Below are 6,130 nucleotides of genomic sequence, written 5' to 3'. Positions count from 1 at the left end.
TAGAAGCTATATATACAATAGCTTCTAATGCGGCATAATATGAACTTCGAATGTATTGCAAAATTATGCTAATTATTATTAATTGCATTATTATGAGTTATGTATTACAACATACATAATTGATATTATTGAATGTATGAATCCTACATTTTAATATACATTTAGTATTTCTAAGTACCAACATACTTATCGCATCGCTTTTTTCTTGCACAACATTTCCGAGAAGAAAATATATTCAGATATATTATTAATATGATATCTAGACTTTCTAATAATTAACTTATAAATTATTTATAAGTTAATAAATTATTTATAATTATTTAATTAATAAAAACAAATTTCAAATTGCAAATTTTTTTAAAATAAATCATTCAATTTTCTTAAAAATTTAATATATTGCATATATATGATTTTTATAATAGGGTAATTCCGGTATATACGCCGCACTTATTAAAAACTTAATTTATCAGGTATTATTAATTATGATTAAGGTAAATGAACTATACCAGTAAAAACTTTAGACTATCTACTACTAAAAAAATTCTTTAAACTCTTGCATTTTTCGTATAAAAATATGGGTGGGTTATACGGGCTACTCAAGGGTGAAATGAATGACTCAAAAAATATACAAATAATCTAAAGAGCTAAGTACTTGTATTTTGCTATACTCTATCCTTTATAATTCCTCTACACTTATGTATCACGAAATAACCACGAAGCCTTTTATATTTCCTACAATAATCATTTTATGTAGATATAACTTATGGTTGCGCTACTTATTACAGTGATAAATCGATTTAACTTACAATAATTTTATAAATATGAACAGTAAAAAACTGAAATCATAACACAATACTAATATAACATAAATGTAACAGAGTGATTGCGAGAAAATTACTTTCACTTCTTCTATTTTTTCTGACTTCTACGGCATAAATCCTCGCGCGTATATACCGGAATTACCCTATATGCGTCCCATACGGTTTTCTGGGATGGCTGTTGAGCCCACGGAGATTCATTTCCTTCGCGCGTTCTTTTGCGCCGATTGACTACGCGAGATGCCAATACTCCATAAACGAATGAAACAATGAAAGAGGCCCGACAAGAAGATGTTCGTGAATGAGGGGGCCCCTCTCAAACCTGCCCAGCCTACATGGACTATCCATCCAGACGCTCGAGCTCTTATGGCACGATAACGTGACATGTTTTTCACACTGGAACCCGATTTGAAACCGCGAATGCTGATCGGGGGACCGTAACCGAGGTTCGGGCCCTCAAGGCTCCCGATCCGCAATCCGTGCAATCTACAATTCCCAATGCAACCGCCGTGCTGGCAAACTAGTTGAAGTTGTTGCTGCATGCAAATGTAGAACTCTTTCACGATAATAATCGTCCATGTGTGCGAAACTTAATGTAAAAGTTTATCTTCGATAATACACTAAAAAAAACTACCGGCATCCAAATTCATATTAAAATCTCTATCCGATTTTTTTTTCGTTTATTATAATCAATTTTTTTCTGACAACTTTCTATGCATTATCTATCGTTAAAAAACAAGAAAAATTATAAACTTCGTAATTAAAGTTTCGAAAGTGGATTATGATTAATTTAAATTTAAATGACACGCATATTTAGTGCTTATTTTCTGTTCATAAAAGTGAACATTTTTCAATTTTGTATATAACTTTTTTCTTCCCATTCTCTTCTTCCCCCTCCCCCTCTCTCTCTCTCTCTATAATATATCAAATTACATGTAGAATTTTATCCTGTATTCTGTTGCAAATTATAGGTCGTCTAAAATGGACTTAAGCCGCTCCGGTATTCCTCTTTCGATACGCTCACTCTTTCCGTGGGGAAGAGAGCACCTGTGTTACCCGAGGTATAACCCGGCCATTACTGGGGAATGTTGCCCGAAGGCTAACCCTGGCCCTCGCGTAATAATCCATCGGGACTATAGGGCCCATCGTATTCCTCTGGAGATATATTCTTCGCAGTCACGCGGAGGGGAGCACAATCTCCCTTTTTTCTTCATCTCTCTCGCTCGTATTCGATCGAGCCCGCATCCTGGATTTCAGTTTTTTTTTCCTTTTTGTTTCAGACTTTCGTCTATCCCGAACCCTAGTACGGATTCACGTTTGCTCCAACGACAGAGGCGTTTCGGAGATTCCAAGGTCAATTCGATTTCTTTTAACCATATACTTTTTTTTTATTGTAAATCAATTCTCGTTATTGTATATAAATGTATAGGATATCGTTCAAATATCTCGATAATTTCAATGAATATTGAAATATCTATTTTACAGTAAATTTTATAAATATACATTTTAGAGTTAATTTTCTACTCAATATCTTGTAGCGTATTTGATTGTACGGTGAAAAACGATTTGGTCCAGAAAGTACATTAAAATATTAAATCGTTATTATTCAGTTCTATCTGATGTATAAACGTTTCAAGAGCTGCCTTGCTGTTTGGTATACGTAACTCTTGAAACGCGAGATACGATCTCGTGTTTCTTAATAAATGCACTTAGTCGAGAGCATCGGAAAAGTCGGAAAGGAGCGTCTCCTGTGGTGCAACAAGAAAAGTTCAACAAGCGAGACTACTCTCATGAGTCCATCTGTTTCCCAGAAAGAAACAATAGTCCTTTTTTTTCTCTCTCTCTCTTTCCACTTCAGTGTGGCGCAGCAATGCGCCATAACCATAATTACACTCGTAATCATCCCTGATTGCCTTGATCACCCCGGAGGAGGAAGAGGGGGAGAGATCTGTGCCCGTGCTCTTTTCTACCTTCGCACTCTCGTTAGCTATCCTCCACGGACTTGGTCTCAAACGTTCAAACGCATACTTCTGAACTTACTGAATCTTCCGAAGATTAGACATTCCTCGCGAGGAATCTCGCGTGTTTAGTTTATCAGGCCTCGATTTTACACTCAGGATCCTCCTTCGTTATCAGGAACAACATCGTAATTTTGGTAAATATTGTGAGAGGTGGGAGAAAGGAAAAGGGAAAAAGTATACAATAGAAAAAACAAGCAAAGTATAGATAACGAAGGGAGAAAAAAGATATTAGATACTAGACACTAACAATTCTTGAATCGAAAGAATTTCTCTAACTCTCAAAGGATGTAATTGCAAACTAAGACCGGTCAAGTCCGATGGAACGGGATAGAAAAAAGCGCTGCGAAAAGAATGAAACAAAAAAAATGGAAAGCAGGTTTCTTCTCTAGCAAAATCAAAGGGTTTCGCTGATGGGTTTCGGCGGAGAAGGTGTTGCTCGCGGTGGCGAGGTCCGTCGGCGTGCAGGATGTGACATACGGTGCGGGTCCGCGAAGGATAGCGAGAAGGAGATAGCTGGAGAGGAGAGAGGGAGAGAGAAGACGACGTTGAGGCCCTGTTGTGACGCGCAGCTTTAACCTCGCCGCGATATATATCCCTTGAACCTGCGCGCGGAGCGTATTCTCCGCCGCGCTCCGCTCTCCCCCCTCCGCGCGCCGGCTAGAACGGACCTTTTCGCCCCTCTTCCACCACGTCGTGTGCCAACGATCCCTGTCCCCGGCGCGTCCTCCTTCCACATTCCTGTACGCCGGGGCCCGTACGTTGCGCGCCGGAGATGCTCGACTGGGAGATGGAATACGAGAGGCCTTATACAAATCATCGGGCTACCGTCTTACCCGGGCTCCCCCCCTGTTCTCCTTTTTTTCTCTGCCTTCCCCCTTTCCGCCCGTTTTTCTCTTTCTACTCTATCTGGCCGCTTCCTTTCTTTATAGCGCTCGTCATTCTCTCCTCCGTCTTACGGCAACCTCTATTATCTCTTTCATTTATCGCATACCTGTCTCTCTGTATCTATGTATTTATCTATCTCTATTCCTTTTGTATATACGCGTTGCCTCACCCTCGTTTCCTTATTTAATTATTTATATCTGCACACTTTTAAATCTTTCACAGCTAGAATTTACCGCGAAAGAGAGAGAAAGAGAGAGAGAGAGAGAGGTCTAAGCAAAAAATCCTGTTTCCTAATTGTTGTAACATTCCCTAATTTTTTATTATTATTAAACGTTCACGATGAGTTCAGTCATCAAAAAACGTGAATGAGAAAACGTGAATTTGTGATGAGCATTCTTAGAGCATTCTTTGGTGCTCGACAAAAAGCAGTTTCTCAACTCAATGAATGAAGCAACTGGAGTATACTTCTTTTCTACAGAAATTTTTCAGCAAAACAAACTTATTGCACGCAGAATCCCAAAAGGTACAAATATTTATAAATAAACTCATGAGCCATATTGTTTCATCAATTTAAAAAATTATTAGATAAGAGGAAGAAAATTGAGGAGAAAAATAGAAATCGCAAAATGGAAGGAAGGTAAGACTCACGGGAGAAGCGGAGGAAGACGAGAAAGACTAAAGACCGCGTTTGACGAAATGGGAAGCAAAAGTTTGTGTGTGTGTCTCGGTTTAGATCGTAAGACCCACCGCGAAACGCATGAGCCATAACGCGCATGCAGGGAGTGTGAGCTGCCTTTCTTCTTGTACTTGTTTTTCAGGTGCATTTTTTCTTGTCATGCTATGGCTCGCGCGTCTCGAGACCTGCCAACTCAACCGAGTCCGATGATGGTGCTCCGCTGGAATGTAGAAGGGATGGGTGAGGTGGGATCTCTCGTAGGGTTCTTTGAGGACCCAGGGAAGGCTTTATCCAGGTGGTGGGGGCCACCAGTCGGACCGGCTTGTCACGATTGGTGAGGGTAGCGATGAACGTGAGCCGTATGGTATGCAGAAAAACCTGACGATTAGTCAAGAGGACTGGACATCTCGCTAGTTTAATGTTTTCGCGAATTCTCTGTTTATATCACTTTCTTCCGTTATAGAAAATAGATCCATAACGTGAAGCTCGTCTATTTTTTTCCAACAGCCATTTTCGGTGAGCGCATTAAATTCTTCAATTTCTATATTTTCGTATTTTGTACTTTAAATTATAAAGCATTGTAATCAAGAGGGAAAGTTAATTTATTTATTAGAGCTTTGGTTAATTTTAAGGAAGTACTCCGATAAATTTAATTTTAACATGTTACAAAAGTCATCTATTTTTATTATGAATTTATTAACAAGATTTTTTCTAAATTCTTTCTAAATATAATTACATGATTTTTTTCTATATATTTCCTATATGTATATTTCCTATACAATATAAATTAATTCTGTCTAATAATTTTACGTATCAAAATGTTGAAGTAAAATAACAGGATTTATTCACGAAAGCATAAATTTCATCGGTTTGGGGTTTTCTTCGTCAAACAAAATTAGCAATTACATTTTCTATAGGATAATGAAAACACACAAAAATACAACTTACCGGACAATATTGCCAAACCGAAGAGTTCGCAATCTCGCATGCCCTGTTGGCTGAGAAGTGTGCATGTCTGCGTATAAACCTCCTTCACTCTCGACTTAGCCTGAAATAGTAAAAACAGGCTAATTAGAATTTTATTTTATTTTCAGAAATAATTTCTTGATTTTTTTTTCATATTACTGCTTTATTCGCGTACATTTGTAAGATTAAAAATAAAATTATCTCATATCTTTCCCGCAACAAGATTGCAACTCATTTTGACGGTCATTCATGATTGATATTTGCCTTACCTCGACAATGAAGTAGAGAGGATCACCGGGAAGGGCGTGAATGGCGAGATAGCGGCTGGCGGACACCAGGGGTTGAAGGCAAGACCGCGCAGCCGTGACACCGCTACCACGCATGCTGCATGCTTCATGTCGTCGCCGCTACGCGCAGCGTCCTCACTGGGAACAATCAGTCGTAATGCCATTTGAAAAATTCGCATTAATCTATCCTTAATGAAAGATCAAAATGTGGTCATCACATATATCTTATGTATTCCTCCTTTAAACTCACAATTTTTATATGAAAGTTTTTCAAAAGTAGACAGAAAAAAATGTAATATAAATATCAGTCCTCTAAATACTTTATTTAAGAGTTATATTTAAAAAATTAAACATGAAGACAATTCAGATTTGTAGTTGAGACATAACAAAGGAAAAGGTCAGTCGTGTTTATCTAATCTATGTCTCGAACTATAATTATTATTTTTATAGTTATTGGAGACGATTGATATCTTGCAA

This window comes from Wasmannia auropunctata, unplaced genomic scaffold (assembly GCF_000956235.1).
Source record: "Wasmannia auropunctata unplaced genomic scaffold, wasmannia.A_1.0 LD334673.1, whole genome shotgun sequence".
Taxonomy (NCBI): Eukaryota; Metazoa; Arthropoda; class Insecta; order Hymenoptera; family Formicidae; genus Wasmannia; species Wasmannia auropunctata.
Note: the sequence above shows the minus strand (reverse complement) of the source record.